Consider the following 16867-nt stretch of genomic DNA (forward strand, 5'->3'; position numbering starts at 1 on the left):
GATGCAGCGCACATGAACATTTTTAAACATATTAAGTCGTGTATTCTTTCTATACGTGAAGTCAGCTGCAGGTTATCTGGTGAAAGTGCGTGTTCTATCTTTTTTCTTTGTGTTATGGATAGTTTTCTTCGACGATTTGATGCATAAAAGTAGTCTGAACTTAACAGGCCTGTCCGGTCCATCTGTCCACGCTGTTCCCGCAGTTTCAGTTCCCAAGGTGAGACACGAACATTTTTGTAACATAATCCTTACACGAACATAGATTTTGTTTAATGAAATTTCCCCGTTGACGCTAAATGTTTACGTAAATCTGAAGTTAAAGGTTATTTCATTGGCATTATGTTTTTAGGATTGTCACTGCCTGTTAAAATTCAACATTTTTTAAGAAATACCAAATAAGGTTGTCTTTTGTTTTGAAAGAATATTACAAAAAAAAAAAGGATATTAAATGATGCAGTACATATGCAGTCTTACAGTTTGGACTTTCTGAAAATGTGTGTATTTTTGTATAGGTGGAGTCAGCTGCAGATCATTTGATGAAAATTAGTTTTCTTTGTGTTATCTTTTCTTCGACCTTTTGATGCATAAAACTAGTTTGAACTTCACAGGCCTATTGAGTCCACGTTGTTCCTATTGCAGTTCCTAAGGTGAGACACACATTCTTGCAAATATAATTCTATTACAAAATATAAAAATTTGTAAAAAAAAAAAAAATAAATAAATAAATAAAATACTGAATTAAATGTTTATTTATTGCATCTGAAGTTTAGGTTTAATTTCAACTTTTTTTTTTTTTTTTTTTTTTTTTTTTTTTTTTTTTTTTATCTCTCTGCTGAGCAAGTTGAAAGTTACAGTTACAAAAATTGGGACAACTTCCAGGTAAATTTGTCTTAGATTTTTGTTTGGTGAATTAGAGGGATGGCTTGGGACTGTAAGCTGTGTACAGCCTCATTTCAATCCAGAACACACTTGCTCACACACATTCAATTGCAGCATAGTCATTATTCAAAAGTTAGTCCATCACCAGTGAAAGAGATCCTTGGATGCTGGCCAGCTCTACGTTTGGAATCACAGATATAATAAACTCTAATTGTGTGTTTAAAAATGTATTTAATATATTCAGTCGGTTTGTGACATGCTTTTCTTGTCTTCTGTTTCAGGTATGTGCTGAATTTCAGCGCATTACCAACCAGAATTTAACAAACACATTTTACGCAGAGCTAGACCGCCACAGTTTTCGCCTGATGACTTTATATCGACAGAGAGCAGCGAAGACTGGAAAAACTGCTGATGCACTTTTATGACTTAAAGGTATTATCATGGTATTATTGTTGTTTAATGCTTCAACAGACATTGTTTTGACTGTATATACTGAATATTATCACTTGATCCAAATATATAAGTCTAACTATGACTTGGATTTATCATGTACTAAGTGATGAGTAAACATTTTCTGAATTTTTGTATTTAATTTAGAACAGTGGTTCTCAAACCTTTCCTGGAGGACCCCCTGCCCTGCACATTTTGTATATCTCCCTGATCAGACACACCCAATTTAGTTCTTGCAGTTTCTACAACAAGCTGATGAATGGAATCATGTGTGTAGATGAGGGAGACATACAAAATTTGCAGTGCAGGGGGTCCTCCAGACAGGTTTGAGAACCGTTGATTTAAAATACATTAAAAAAAAACTTTTAAAGGGATCGTTCACAGAAAAATGAAAATTCTGTCATGAATTACTTGCTCGTTGTTCCAAATCTGTATAACTTACTATACTTTGTTTCGATGAACACAGAGGAAGACATTTGGAAGAATGCTGGTAGTCAATGGGGTCCAATAATTGTTTGGTTATAAACATTCTTCTCAATATCATCATGTGTTCATCAGAACAAAGACATTTATACAGATTTGGAACAACTTAAAGGTGAGTAAATGATGACACAATTTTTATTTTTGGATGAACTGTCCCTTTAAGAGTTTTATCTATGCCTTGATCAACTTTTTGGCATTCATTCTGTGTCAAGTTAGCATTGTTTGGTTTTGTGCTGGCTAAAACGTGTGTGTTCCACTTTTAACATTGTTTTCAATGTGAACTTTAAGGATCAACATGATGTACACACAAGGCGAACAACAGCGCTCTGTGCACTTCCTGTGTATCTGAGAGAAGACACCTCAAAATTCTTTAAAATATGCACGGTAAGTCACTTATTCTGCATATTTCTTAGGATTATATTTCAGCATTTTTTTTTTTTCACACTGGTAAGATAGCATTTGGTAATTGTGTTTCAATACTTTTTACATCCAGATTGAAGATGATTCAGAAGAGCCAGATGTTGATTCATCAGTTGCCCTTTTGACAGTCATCCGAGAACTCCCAGACATTGCAGTTCGGTACAATACAGAGAAGATTTTGATCATCCTTGAGAATGGAGTTGTCATAACAAACCTTCAGAGACTCTGATGCTTTCCTTTTGATGTTTGGCTTAATCTATGCATTGGATCTCTCATATCCAAAAGAGATGGCCAACACGTTTGAGTTTATTTAGAAGGTTCTTTTGGGTCTTGATGATGGCAAACTTAAGCCAAGGGTGCTGGCTCTAAAGAATGACTTGCTGATTCATGCCAGGTATGCCTTTTTTTGTTGCACAGAACTGTGGTCACAGTTTTTGTTGGCATAATGGCTGTTAAGGTAATATTTTAATGTAATTTATTTGAGCTGGTGTGCCTTTTTATTGCACAGAACTGTTTTAATGTCTCATGTTTTATAATAAATTTTTGTACTTTGTTTAATGATTTCAGATTTGTAATTTGTACTGTTAAGTTGTAAAATGTAGATATTTGAGTACAGGAAACTTAAAAAAAACAAGGCAATCAGTTGCCACAAAATATTTAAGTAACATTACTACTACAATTTAAGTTATGTAAATTATATAATTTGATTTAATAACACTTAAAGCTCCTTAAACTAAGTTTAGATCAATTAAAAATTTTGATATATATTTGAGGGATATTTTAATTAAGTGAAATAATTAAAGTTGTCAGTACTCAAAACTTTGAGTTGCACTAAAGTAAAGATGAACAAAACACTAAATATATATTTTGATTTAAATTAATGTTTGTTTATAATTTACAGGTACTCAAAGTAAGTAGCTATATGCTTACTGATGATATTTAAGTTTGCAAACTTAAAAAAATAGCGGCAATCAGTTGCCTCAATTTTTTTAAGTTAGTAGAACTTATCCGGGTTTACAGTGTACTGTAACTGTGGTGCCATTCAGTGCCAATTACTTTATTTCCATTATCTCATTGCAAACAAAGTTAAAGGGGACATCAGTTGCCCATTTTCCACAAGCTGGTTTGATTCTTTAGAGTCTTCATGAAATGTCTGCAACATACTTTGCTTAAAATTCCTCAATGGTTGTGTAAAACACCTTTTTACCCAGTCAAAAACAGCTCTGTTGACAGCAACCCGTTTTGGTGCATGACTCTTTAAATGATAATGAGCTATTGCTCACCACACCCCTCTCGTCCTGTATTTGGTGCGTTATCATCAAAAACAAAACTAATCCACTGCGTCTTCAGTGGTTTTGATGTCAGGAGAAAATTAAGACTCTAATGTTCACTTTTACATCCAACTACAGAACACCTGCACTACTTACAAGACATTGTTGTCACTACAGATGCTTGAGTGTGGAGAAAATGGCAGACACCGTACAACTGGCTGAGGGAGGAAATATGCTTAAACGTGACAATCCGTCAGTGGTCGTGGGTGGGGCCTGAGCAATATGACATCACACTGCTCATAAAATCAAAACGGCTTGATAATTTAGACTGTTTAGTTTTTTGGGGGGATTAAAAAAAGGAGTGAATGGATTTCTTATCATTGTAGGCTGACACATTTTTATGTAAAAGTGAATTTAGCATCTGATGTCTCCTTTAAATAATTGTACAATTTTAAATTTATTGCTTTCAGTATAATAAAAAGCAGTAACACCACTGACAGTTCAATAACAGGTTAAAGGGATAGTTAACCCAAAAGTGGAAATTCTGTCATCATTTACTCACTCTCATGTTGTTCCAAACCTGTAGGAACATAAAGAGAATATTTTGAGAAATGACTCAGTGTTTTTTTTTTTTTTTTTTTTTTTTTCTAGAGCAGTAACATAAGAAAAGATGACAAATATGTAAAAATTGTAAGATAGTATATACTATAAGTTACAGTTCAAATGTGTTTAAAATCATATAATGTATTGGGACTCACTTTATATTTAAGTGACCTTAACTACTATGTACAAGTACTATGTGCTTTAATACTATGTATTTAAATTGATCATTTAATACAAAGCACTTACTGTGTACATATATGTTTTTACATTGTACATATATGTGACCCTGGACCACAAAACCAGTCATAAGTAGCATGGGTATATTTGTAGCAATAGCCAAAAATACATTGTATGGGTCAAAGTTACCTATTTTTCTTTTATGCCAAAGATCATTAGGATATTAAGTGAAGATCATGTTCCATGAAGACATTTTGTAAATTTCCTACCGCAAATATATCAAAACTTAATTTCTGATTAGTAATATGCATTGCTTAAAACTTGATTTGGACAACTTTAAAGGCGATTTTCTCAGTATTTGGATTTTTTTGCACCCTCAGATTCCAGATTTTCAAATGGTTGTATCTCCCAAATATTGTCCTATCCTTAAAAACCATACATCAATGGAAAGCTTATTTATTCAGATTTCACATGCTGTATAAATCTCAATTTTAAAAAAATTGACCCGTATGACTGGTCCTGGGTCACATATTTGAAAATACCATCCTGTAATCACGTGTAATTAATTTCTGTAGTCTATAATTACATTGTTGACCCTCTACCCCTTAAACCTAATCAGACCACCAAACCTGCCCCTAACTTTACCTGTGTCCCAACTCAAAAGCAAAAGCGTTATAAATATATAAATTCAGGTGGTATAAATTCAACATGTACACAATAGGTACCTAACAACCAGGGTTGGCTTGTGGCAAAAATGCCAGAAAAATGAACAAAAATGCCCCATAAATTCAAGACAAAAGGGCAAAAAATGCCCCTGCACAATTAATCAACATTACAGCTGTCACGATTAAAACAAAATTTGAAAATGAATGAAAAGTGTCAATTCGCGGAATTACATTTAGATTCGCACACACTACATCAGATTGCTTTTACGTGCTGTATTGTGTAGCGTTGAGCTTTATAACCAATAAAATGCATTTCTGTTGAACTTAGGAATGCACTGGCCAATTGGAGGCGCTTAGATTAGTCAGCGCTGAAAACACCACAGCTCGCATACTTGTGAATTCCCTCATCATAAACAACACAATGCAGAAACGATGTAAATAAACGATTAATTTCGTAGCTTCAGTGATTATAACGGGAGTTTTGGAGAACTTGTGCTAGACTTAGCTACGCCAATGTTTGTCTATGAAGCCGGAATGTGTAGTGCCCAAAATGAAACAAAAACATTTTATATTGTTTTCAATATCAATATTAATAATCATTATTGCAATATAAAGAGCAATAATCTACAATAATGATTTTTGTCATAATATTGCAGCCCAATGAGCTTTTGCCTTTTTATATTTAGAATTTAGATACAATTTTAAACAGTCTATTGTTATTGACAACAATGTAAAAGACAACATATGGTTTTATTATAATAATGTGACTATAAAAATTGCCCAAATATTGCCCCTTAATGGAAAAGTTATTTTCTGACTGTGCTAACAACTCATTGTTTTATTATTAAGTATAAAATATCTAAAGACACCTAATATAAAGTGGGGCCTGGTATTTGTATAGGAATTATGTGCATTGCAGTTTGACCTTTTGCCAGCTGAAATTAAGAGGATCTGCCACCGCCATTGTAGAATGACCCAGAAGACAAAGGCACGGCGCACAGACCTCTCTGTGAACACACTCCAGCACCATTCTAGTTCAGTAGAGAGAATGTCTGGACTCACGCTTACATGCTAAACAAGAGGAAGTATCTAAAGACAAAATGACAGTGAATCCGACTGAATCTGTGTTTCAGTCACAATGTGCATGCGGACAGAAATCTGTTGTTCTGTTTAAAATGGGCTGTATGCTCTTACACTGGTAGTCCCAATGCTTTCTACAACATAGGTCATCCTAAATTTAACATCATCACAAATAAGCTCTTGTAGTTGAGCTGGATGGGACAACAGGTGTCCAAGAGTGTAATTCCGACTGACATCTTACATAAGCAAAACATGCTTTTTAAAGCTCACGTAGAAATAAAAATGTGAGAATTGTGGTGATCATCCACACTGGCGATTCTCACTTTAGTACAGCTGGTCACTGTGATCCCCCTCCAACACAAACTCCTCCTCCCTCAGCTCGCTCTCTGTTGTTTTATAATTAAATGGTGACATTAGTTCATATCATGTGATTCTAAAAGGATTCATCACACATTAGAGGGCCTAATCGCCACCTATAGTCTGCCTCTCGCCTCTGCCGCGGCTCTATCCCAGATGACCCTGCTGAGGGCAGCACTTTCTTTATGTCCCCTGAAAGGACTGGGGATTGAGCCCAAACAAAAAAACCCACGAGGGTGAAAAAATGTTTTTACATCCGCCTGCTCTCTCGCTCGGCCAGCTGTGTGTGCGCTCGGGGTCGTTTTCGCTTTAGATCAATGGGACAAGTTATTGGAGTCTGGCCAACTCCAACTGATGGAAAAGAAAGAAAAAAGCTGCCTCTTCAAAAAGAAAAAGAGGGTTTGTCATACCTGCACGTGCCTTCACAAAACAGCCCGTTCTTCTTGTTCAAGCCGCTGATTTATCTCTCTTGTACATAATTTGGATTTTTGAACTGAAATGTTAAGCAGATTTGTGCAACGTGCAGTGCAGGGAAAACATCCACACACATAATGCATTTCAAACGCAGGGAGGTGCCAAAGTTCACAAGCACACTCAAATAGGTGGGGTAACCTCGGCGTGCTTTGCGTCACTCAAACAGAAAAAAAACAGAGAGACCACATTCCAGTGCTCCTGAAGCAGGGAGTCGTGCCCTCATGGAGAGCAATGGCCATTTATCTGGAAACAAAACTCACGCCCAAATGTGAAAGTATTTAATGTCTCCATTCCGTCCCAACCCGCCCTGGTTTAATTTTGGCTCCAATACGCACGCCCAACGTAGGACGCCCCCAGCTGGATGCCCCGCAAGGGACACATGCTGGAAAACACCAGCTGTGGTATCAAAAGGGCTCTAATATTTTTACTTTACATTTATGAAGAAGTCTGAAAATATTGGATATTTTTAAACAAAAGAAATGTTGGAATAGAACTCATCAGGTCACATATCAAATATTTCAATTTGTGACATTACTCTTTTGAACTTTTGTACAAAAATAGTCAGAATTTTTTTCCATGCAAATCGTACTGCGTTATGTTTTAAACAAACTGTTGGATGTTTAAACAAATCAGATACAATCATGTGTTTTTATGCTGATTTTGTAATGACATTAAACTAATAAATTTAAAAAATAGATTAGTTTGCTATGACTGTGATGACATCTCAATTTAATCACTACTAAAATTCATTATTACGCTATGAATTAACATTATGACATTTCTCCACCCTGCTCACCCTAATGAATCAGTGCCACAAATAAACTTGTGAATTAACAGTATGGTGCCTCTCAAATTATTTAATTCATCATGGATTAAACTCAATGTGGCTGAACTCACTCCATAGACTACCAAGGCAAACACTCATCATCAACGAAAAATCTGATCAAAGAGTGCTGTCAGTTTGGGATGTATAAACACATTCCAAGAGTTGGTACCTAAAACAAGTAGAACTTTCCCCCAGAATAACCGCTTATTTAAGTTTTCAGCTACATGTTAATATTTTTAGGAAAACTGAGAGGCTTGCTTTGTAGTGTTGTTGCTAGGATGTTCATACTGGTTTTAGCACATTGTTATGGTTGGTAGCTAACGGGCTGTAATTGGTTTTTGCGTGTTATTGTGCAGTTGCTGTGTTGTTTTAAATGGCTGTTTACTGCCCATTGAGCCCAGTGCAAAATAAATATTGTGGCCTCTCAGTAAGGTTCTTTTTAAATGTTAGCTTTTTACCTTGAAATCTGAGTTTCATAATAATTCTGATGATACATTGACTTCTGACAGAGCGGATGACTTCTGTTTCTTTCCCACGCTCCCCTCAAACGTCTCTTCGGGAGTAACAAAAAAACGTATGATTTTGTTTGTGTCTAGTACAGTGCAGTTAAGTGGAGTTAAGGGATAGTTCACCCAAAAATGAAAATTCTGTCATTCATGATAATAAGGACATTGTTAAAATAGGCCGTGTGACATCAGTGGTTCCACTGTAATTTTCTGAAAGTACAATAATACTTTTTGAATGCAAAGAAAACAAAAATAACGACTTCACTCATCATAGCTTCATAAAATTATGGCTGAACCACTGATGTCACATGGACTATTTTAACGATGTCTTTACTACTGGGCCTTGAATGTGTCAGTTGCGTTGCTGTCTATGCAGGGTCAGAAAGCTGCATGCTATTTAAAATCTTTCACCTAATTAAAGGTGCTCTCATATTTTTTTGTTGTTTGGCTAATTTTCACAATCATAATCCAGTCATTTCAAAAAGAATCCATAGAATCAGAATTTTGTGTGAGGACAACATTTTCCACTAAGATTTTACAAGTTTGTCACACAGATTTGTGGTGTTTACCAGCAGAAAGCTGCTTGATTTAAAACTGACTTTGTCCACCAAAAACTGACTTTTTGACATTGAAAACACCAGTTGGTGTGACCATGCCAATTATTTTGTGTGTCTGAAAGACTGCTATCTTCTCAGAATGTCTTTCTGGCATATTTTCCGTTTTATCACGTTATATTTTAAGTAAAGCTTTTTACTATCTTATAAAATTAGCTTGAAATGTCAGTTGAACACATCCTCAAAGACTTTATATACTTTATTTACATACTTTAGGACACTCCTATTATGGAGTGAATGGGAGAAAGTGAAAAGCCCAGAATGTCGAATAAGCCCCACCTTCTAAATGAAAGAGCCAGTCGTTGATTAGTAAAGTCATCGCGTCACCTCACCTGCCGTTCCTATCCACAAGTTTCCTACGCCCCATGAGGCCTTGCGTCAAAAGTGGGAGCATCTTCCGGTTCAAAGTAAACTGTTTTGGGAAAAGATTCAAAGCTTCGAGAGTGTTGCAAACAGCGCAATCTGGTAAAAAATAAAACAGCCAAAAGCCTGTGAAGCTCCGTCGAAGAATCATTCACCACAATTTCCATAGACTGATCCATGTTATATGCACAAATAAAAGCCTAACCATGTGTGTGTTTGTTTGTTGAATTTCTGACTCAGATAAATTAATTTACCCACTGAACAGTGCCATTAAATACCAGTACGAATATCAATATGATGTAATAGAAGAATGATGTACACATATATTAATTGCATATGGCATATATTTAATTTTCCTGAAATAATTTGTATTCTTTATATTACTTGTATGACTGGGTATTTAAAAATGTAATCATTAAATGGTCACAATGAAAATGTACTCAAATCCGGACATCCTCAAACGATCAAACGTTATAAAGTAGACCAAATACCGACGTCCTCCGAACGTCCGCCAGCGAACGTTACAAAGCGGATGTACTGCGGACCAAAACGGACGTTTGCAACGTCCAGGGACGTCCCCTGTTTGCTGGGATGTTGTCCATAAGAACATAATGACATCTCTCATAAAGGTGTGCATCTTTACAAAGTAAATAATGGTCTAAAAACATTTAGTCTCTTCGCTAATTAGCACACAAAATACCATTGGTATACCATGTCCGCTGCCTCACCGGAAGTTGTACCCACGTTCTTTTTTACAGTAGCGCCCCCCGGAAACTTGTGGATAGATCAATTTTGAGTGACGTCACAGTGATGTCACTTGCAGCTGTGCACTCATAGTGGTTGCAGAAAAACACTGGTAACCAGTGGAGGTAAACAGGTAAAATCAATGGAATAAGAGGAATTTTTTTTTTTTTTGCCTTTTGATGTCAAAATCGGAATGCAACTCATTTTTATAGAATACTGTAGTTAAAGATGCCATTTGAAGTTAAACGCAGACGTTTAACGGACATACTATGGATGAAAACTGCTATGATTACTTTTAAAGCATAAATTTGATTTAAACAATAGATCTAATATTCACATATGCTGTTCATAGGGAATGTATTGTATTAGCCCTACAGTTACAGCATGAACTATTATTTAAACCAATTACTATTAACATTTTTACATTGCATTTTTTTTATTTTATCTCACAATTCTGACTTTTTTCTCACAAATGCCAGTTCCTAATTCGGACTTTATAACTCGATTTGACAAAAGTAGTGAGTTTGTTAATTCTGAGGGGGGAAAAAATTGTGGAATAACTCTGAGCTGAGGGAAAATGAGAGAAAGATGAGTTGTTTTTCCTCTAGAGTTGGGGGATATAATCTTGTAATTGCAAAAATAAAGTCAGAATTTTGAAATATAAAATCAAGTTTACCTTTTTTTATTGTTTATTCATTGGCTTCATAGACTGCCACTTGAACCGCACACAAAAAACGTCCTCCCTCTTTCGGATCTGTAAGACTGTCCCACTATCTAACATTAATTTTGTTGAATAACAGTGCTTATCGCGGGGTGACAAGCTCTTGTAATATGCGAATAACATTTTGAAAATGACATCTAATCAATATAATCTATACTCTTTTTAAATCTAAGTATTTTGTGCCACATCCGTGGAATTGTCTAGCCGTAAAGGCTATTATTATCTCTCCCGGGTTTTCTGCAACCATGTTTACAAACAGATAATTGTTTCTATAGAAACAGGCACTCAGCATCTAAACACAAGAAACAAACTTTATGACAATGTTGTTGTCAAATTTCTTCTGTGTTTTCAAATATAAAATTTAACCATAAGCTTAGTGAACAGTTTTGAAGAATCTGATGTTTCCCCATTCAGAGAGACAGGAGCTGCACTTGCATGCTTGAGAGGCATTTCAAAGATGGCCGCTTAGTAAAATGACTTGTCTTAAAGAGACTTTGACATCCTGTCACAAAAGCTCTCATTTCTGCAGATCTCCTACTTCCACTTACACCTCAGTAGCTCCGCTGCCGTATAAATAGATCAGCATGCAGCATAACTCTTATTTGTGCTGAACAGGGGAGTGCCGTACTGCCCATAATAACACCACTGCCTGTCACTCACAACTCTGGCAGCCTTAGTAAAAACAGGACATGATGTGTCCTCCTGGAAGCCTTTTCCTGTCACATGACCATCGACTGCAATGACCTTGTGCTTCCCCGCGTCCCGCCACAATCGTTGACATGGGACACCTGCCGGAATAAAGTCCATCAAGGGGCTTGGTCTGTGAGCCATGTGTTTGTTTGGGAGGAGATGATACCAACCATTGGTGCCAAGTGAGCTCATGCCACTCGTCTGGCAGAAAAAGCTCACACTGTACGACCTAGATAAATATAGTCCAACTTTACATCACAACAGCAGGCCTGGCTTAACTCTGGGACAGTATTTTATTAAAACACATGCTGGCAATTTAACTTAATTAGGGAGGCCCTCCACTATGCAAGTAATAAATGCACCCACATTTGCAGTATCTTGAATATGACTTTGCTTGGTGTTGGACACAATAGGTCAATTATTAAACTTATAGTTATTATTATTCTTCTGAGACTAAAGTGATCAACTCTAACTCCTCCTAGAGCTTTAACTCTACAAACTCAGCCCAGATCTTCAGACTGATCTGACTGGGTGTGCTATATCTTTTCTAACTGATCAGACTCACGGTTTTCCTAAAAATGATGATTAAATCTGGGAAAAATCCCATAGACTTACATTGACGGAATGTTCAAATGAGCCAAGACTTTTCAAATTCCAACTGTCAAAACTCCCAGAATCCCTTGAGACTCAATCAAGCTTCCCTTCTATGTACTGTATTTCTAATCCATTCAAACTCATTCAAACTCATCTATCTATCTATCTATGGCTAGCAACCAGAATCACGCTAGTAACTTGCTAATCATGCTAGAAACATGCTAGCAACCTGCTAATCATGCTAGAAACATGCTAGCAACCTGCTAATCATGCTAGAAACATGCTAACAACTTGCTAATCATGTTAGAAACAGACTAGCAACATGCTAACAACTTGTTAATCATGTTAAAAATGTGCTAGCAACATGCTAGTAACTTGTTAATGTTAATGTTGCTAATGTAACAATCATAATAACATGTTAATTATCTATTATCTATCTATCTATCTATCTGACATACACTGTGAAAAAACAATTTGTTGAGTCAACTTAAAATAATTTGTAACCTGGCAGTTCAGTCAACTCAAAAAAAGTTTATTCAACTTGAAATGGTAAATTATACTAAGTGACAACTTAGATATTTGATTTGAATCAACTTAAAATGTTAAGGCAGCTGGGTTACTTACCCATCTGTTAAGTTTAGCAAACACAAATATCTAAGTTGTTACTTAGTACAACTTAACATTTCAAGTTGACTAAACTTATTTGAGTTGACTGAACTTAAAATTTTAAGGCAGCAGGGTAACAAATTATTTTAAGCTGACTCAACAAATTGTGTTTTTTATATTTTACAGGGTACTGCATTCAAACTTTAACCTTTTAAAACTACTTTAAACTTCAAACTATTTAGGACTGAAGCCATCCAAACTTAAAACTTTCTGGTCCGGCTTTCTCAAGCCAACTTAAAGTTTGTCTTGACAAACTTTTTCATCTAGTTAGTATCTGCGGCACCGATCAAGGGTGGGATATATTGGGCAACAAGTAAACAGTCAGTTCCTTAATTTCATGTTTTGGAACATGGAAAAATAGGCAAAATTATGTGACTTTGAAAAACACCAAACAGTGATGGCTAGACGGCGGGGTCAGAGCGTCTCCAAAATGGCATATTTTGTGGGGTCTTCCTGTTATGCAGCCATTAGTACCTAACAAAAGTGGTGCGAAAAAGGGTCATGGATGCCCAAGGCTCACTGAGGTATGTGGGGAGTGAAGCGTGGCTTGTCAGGTCTGACCACACAGAAGAGCTACACTAGCTCAAATTGCTAATAGAATAGAACAGTGAACACCTTGAATGAATTACGTTTTCTTTTAGATCAGGTGGATGGAGGGGCATGTGTGTGTTTACCTAGGGAAAAAAAGGCAGCAGGACGTACATAGGAAGAAGGCAGGTCTGCGGAGGTAGATATGCTCTGGCCAGTGTTCTGCTGGGGAAACTTTGGGTCCTGGCTTTCATGTGGATGTTACTTTGACATGTACCACCTACCTAAAAATTGTTGCAGACCCTTCATGGCAATGGTGTTCCCTAATGGCAGTGGCCTCGTTCAGCAAGATAGAGCACCGTGCCACACTGCAAAAATTGTTTAGGAAGCATTTGAAGAACATGACAAAGGGTTTAAGGTGTTGCCTTAGCCTTCAAATTCCCCAGCTCTCAATCTGATGCTGGTGGTTTTAATGTTGTGGCTGACCACCAGTCCACACTTGACTGTATTTGATTTTCAAAACTGTAATATTACAAATTACACAAGCTCTCATGTGACATTGCTTGTGCCAGCTGTCGGGATAGCCCAAAAAAAAAAAAAAAATATATATATATATATATTTTTTTTTAAATAATATCTCCTTTTATATTCTACAGAAGAAATGAAGCCATACAGCTCATAAGGCTGAGTAAATTTTGACTGAATTTTCTTTTTTAGGTGAACTATGCCTTTAAGTCTTCTTACATTAAGGTCGATAACAATAACTATTAGGGTTTAAAGGGGTCGTAAACTGGCTTTTTTATTATTTTGTACTGTTCTCTGAGGACTCATAATGTTATTAAGATTTTAACATCAAAAAACATTAGAAGTAATAGGCTATTTTCTGTCCTGTTTTTAACCTCCCTCATCAGAACGCTCTGTTTGAACTGGCATGGCAGATTGTAGTAAGTAAAAAACTCCCATTGCTATGACTGGCTAACAGTTGTGTATGTTTGACAGCCTACATTCTTCACAGATGGACACTGCTGTGATTTAGTTTAAAAATGCATAAATACTCAGTACTCATCAAATTATCTGTAATAACAGACAATGCAATAGTGAACACACAAAAAAGGTAGTTCCACACTTTACTGTATTGCGACATTACTGTCAGATCCAATACAGTCAGTGTTGTTTAGTTTCAATCTTTCAGAAAATCCCACTTTGAATTGTGATTTGTTTGTAAATGAGTCCATGGTAAAATGAAGTCAACAAAGGACAAAGTTTTTCACAGAGGCAGTTTCGTCACACATTTACATCAGAGTTGGCAGAGTGGCAGACTGGCTTCAATATAAGATGTTTTTAGACTAACGAGAACGTTCTGAGTTCTGAAACTTACAGGATGTTTCCTATAGTACAAAGACCTCTTATATGTCAAAATATCTTTTTTTGGTTTCTCGGTTCATGACCTCTTTAAGAAGTGCTCTATGAGACCAAAGTCCACCACATCTATAACAATAACACAGAGGAACAATATCACTGGAATTATTTTTAGAAGAACTTTTTCCAGCTGTTGAACAAAACTGCAGGGTACACTTGAAATAAACTGAAGGTTGCCAGGTGTTAGTGTAAATGCAAGCAGAGTTATTGTAGTTACCGTGCTTGGTGTGGACTGGCCTTTAATCAATTTGTGAAGGGCTTATTATAGCTCTCCAAATCTATAGGCTGAATAAATAAGCATTTCATTGATGTATGGTTTGTTAGGCTAGGACAATATTTGGCTGAGATATTTGAAAATATGGAATCTGATTGTGCAAAAAAAACAAAAAATCAAAATATTGAGAAAATTGCCTTTAAAGATGTCAAAATGAAGTTCTTAGCAATGCATATTACTAATCAAAAGTTACTTTTTGATATATTTATGGTAGTAAATTTATTAAATATCTTCTTAGAACATGATCTTTACTTAATATCCTAATGATTTTTGGAATAAAAGAAAAATCGCTGATTTTGACCCATACAATGTATTGTTAGCTATTGCTACAAATAAACCTGTGCTACTTAAAGGAGAACTCCACTTCCAGAACAACAAGTTACATATGATGTACTCACCCCCTTGTCATCCACGATGTTCATGTCTTTCTTTCTTCAGTCGTAAAGAAATTATGTTTTTTTTGAGGAAAACATTTCAGCATGTTTTACCGTTTCAGCATTCAGCTATGGTGCCCCGATTTTGAACTTCCAAAATGCAGTTTAAATGCGAGCGTAACAATTGGTTATTTTAATAAAAATAATAAAATTTATATACTTTTTAATGCCAAACGCTCGTCTTGTCTTACTCTGCCTGGGCTGTTTTTGTTCCAGTTCATGACAGTTAGTGTATGTCGAAAAACTCAAAATTCCTATACTGTCGTTTTACCTTTTTTGTTAAGGGTGTTTGATCTTATTTGCATGTTCACTTTGCAAAGACTCAGTAGGTACTTTTGCAGCAATGTAGGATGATTTTGAAAGTAGAAGCAGAAAATACGGTCTGAATTTTTTAACTTACCCTAACTATCTTAAGCCAGAATACACAGAGTTCAAGGACTGATTTAAATTGTATTTTTTTTTAAAATGCAAATAACTGATCGTTTAGCTTGATAAGACCCTTCTTCTTTGGCTGGGATTGTTTACAGCCGCATTAGGGGCCGTTTCATTTGAAGCCGCATTTAAACTGCATTTTGGAAGTTCAAAATCAGGGCACCATACCAGGCCATTATATGGAGAAAAATGTTTTCCTCACAAAGAGAAAAAAAAAAAAAAATTCTGTACAACTGAAGAAAGAAAGACATGAACATCTTAGATGACAAGGGGGTGAGTAAATTATATGTGAATCTTGGTTTTGGAAGTGGACTTCTCTTTTAAGACTGGTTTTGTGGTCCAGGGTCACATATTGTGCTGGCATAGGAAAAGGCATTTTAATTTAGAAAAAAAATCCACACATTTCACCTTTAAGTGCTTTTCCCCGAGGCAAATATAAATTGTTCCCAAGTCTGAATGTCTTCACGAAACTAAAAGAAACCGTGACAAAACAAAACAAAAAACAAAACAACAGAAAAAGATTGCAGGTTGCACCTTGAAAGGTTCAAGATGTACAGAGCTGTAATCTAAAGTGGCTTTCTAAAAGATTTTTTTGGAAACTTCTTAGTGTTATTTAATAGTTTTGATAACTTCACTTTTATATTACATTTAAAAAAAAAAAAAAAAAAAAAAAAAAAAAAAAAAAAGCATGTCTAATCTTACAATTCTAGAGTGTATCGTTCCATGTGTTAATCTAGCGAATCTTTTCTCCTCTCCATTTACTTTTTCCTCAAGCTATTATGTTCATGGCAAAAATGATGCAGGGTGAGTTTAAGTGTAATATTTTTCAAACCCCATAAATTCAATGATGAGCTTGGCTTGATAAGCGCAAAACATTTTCACTCACATCTTTAAGTCACTTCTACCTGTTAACAATGGAAGACACAGGGTTTGTAAACAAAATGAAAAAACTGAAAATTCACATTTCAAGGTCCTGATTAAACAAAAAAACAAAACAAAACAACAACAACAACAACAACAACAACAACAACAAAAGATGTTTAAAAGGGTTTTAAGGTAAACCATTATGAGACCAAGAAATTAGCTTGTAATTTATTGGTAGAAAAGGTCAAGGAAATAATCGTAAAAACCATGAAAACATAAACCCCACTGACTTTTACCTTATAAATAAATCACTTTTACTCTTGCATATGCTAA

The 16867-nt window shown here is 35.6% G+C and overlaps 1 long non-coding RNA gene across 1 annotated transcript; it reads left to right on the forward strand.

The window, feature by feature from the left end:
• Nucleotides 1-840: 840 nt before the first annotated feature.
• On the forward strand, nucleotides 841-2790 carry LOC127171231 (uncharacterized). The gene is made up of 4 exons (XR_007828480.1): nucleotides 841-879; nucleotides 1161-1311; nucleotides 2101-2196; nucleotides 2306-2790. It is a non-coding gene; the product is annotated as an uncharacterized LOC127171231 (long non-coding RNA).
• Nucleotides 2791-16867: the final 14077 nt, after the last annotated feature.

Source organism: Labeo rohita, chromosome 9, assembly GCF_022985175.1.
Source record: "Labeo rohita strain BAU-BD-2019 chromosome 9, IGBB_LRoh.1.0, whole genome shotgun sequence".
In the NCBI taxonomy this organism is placed as follows: domain Eukaryota; kingdom Metazoa; phylum Chordata; class Actinopteri; order Cypriniformes; family Cyprinidae; genus Labeo; species Labeo rohita.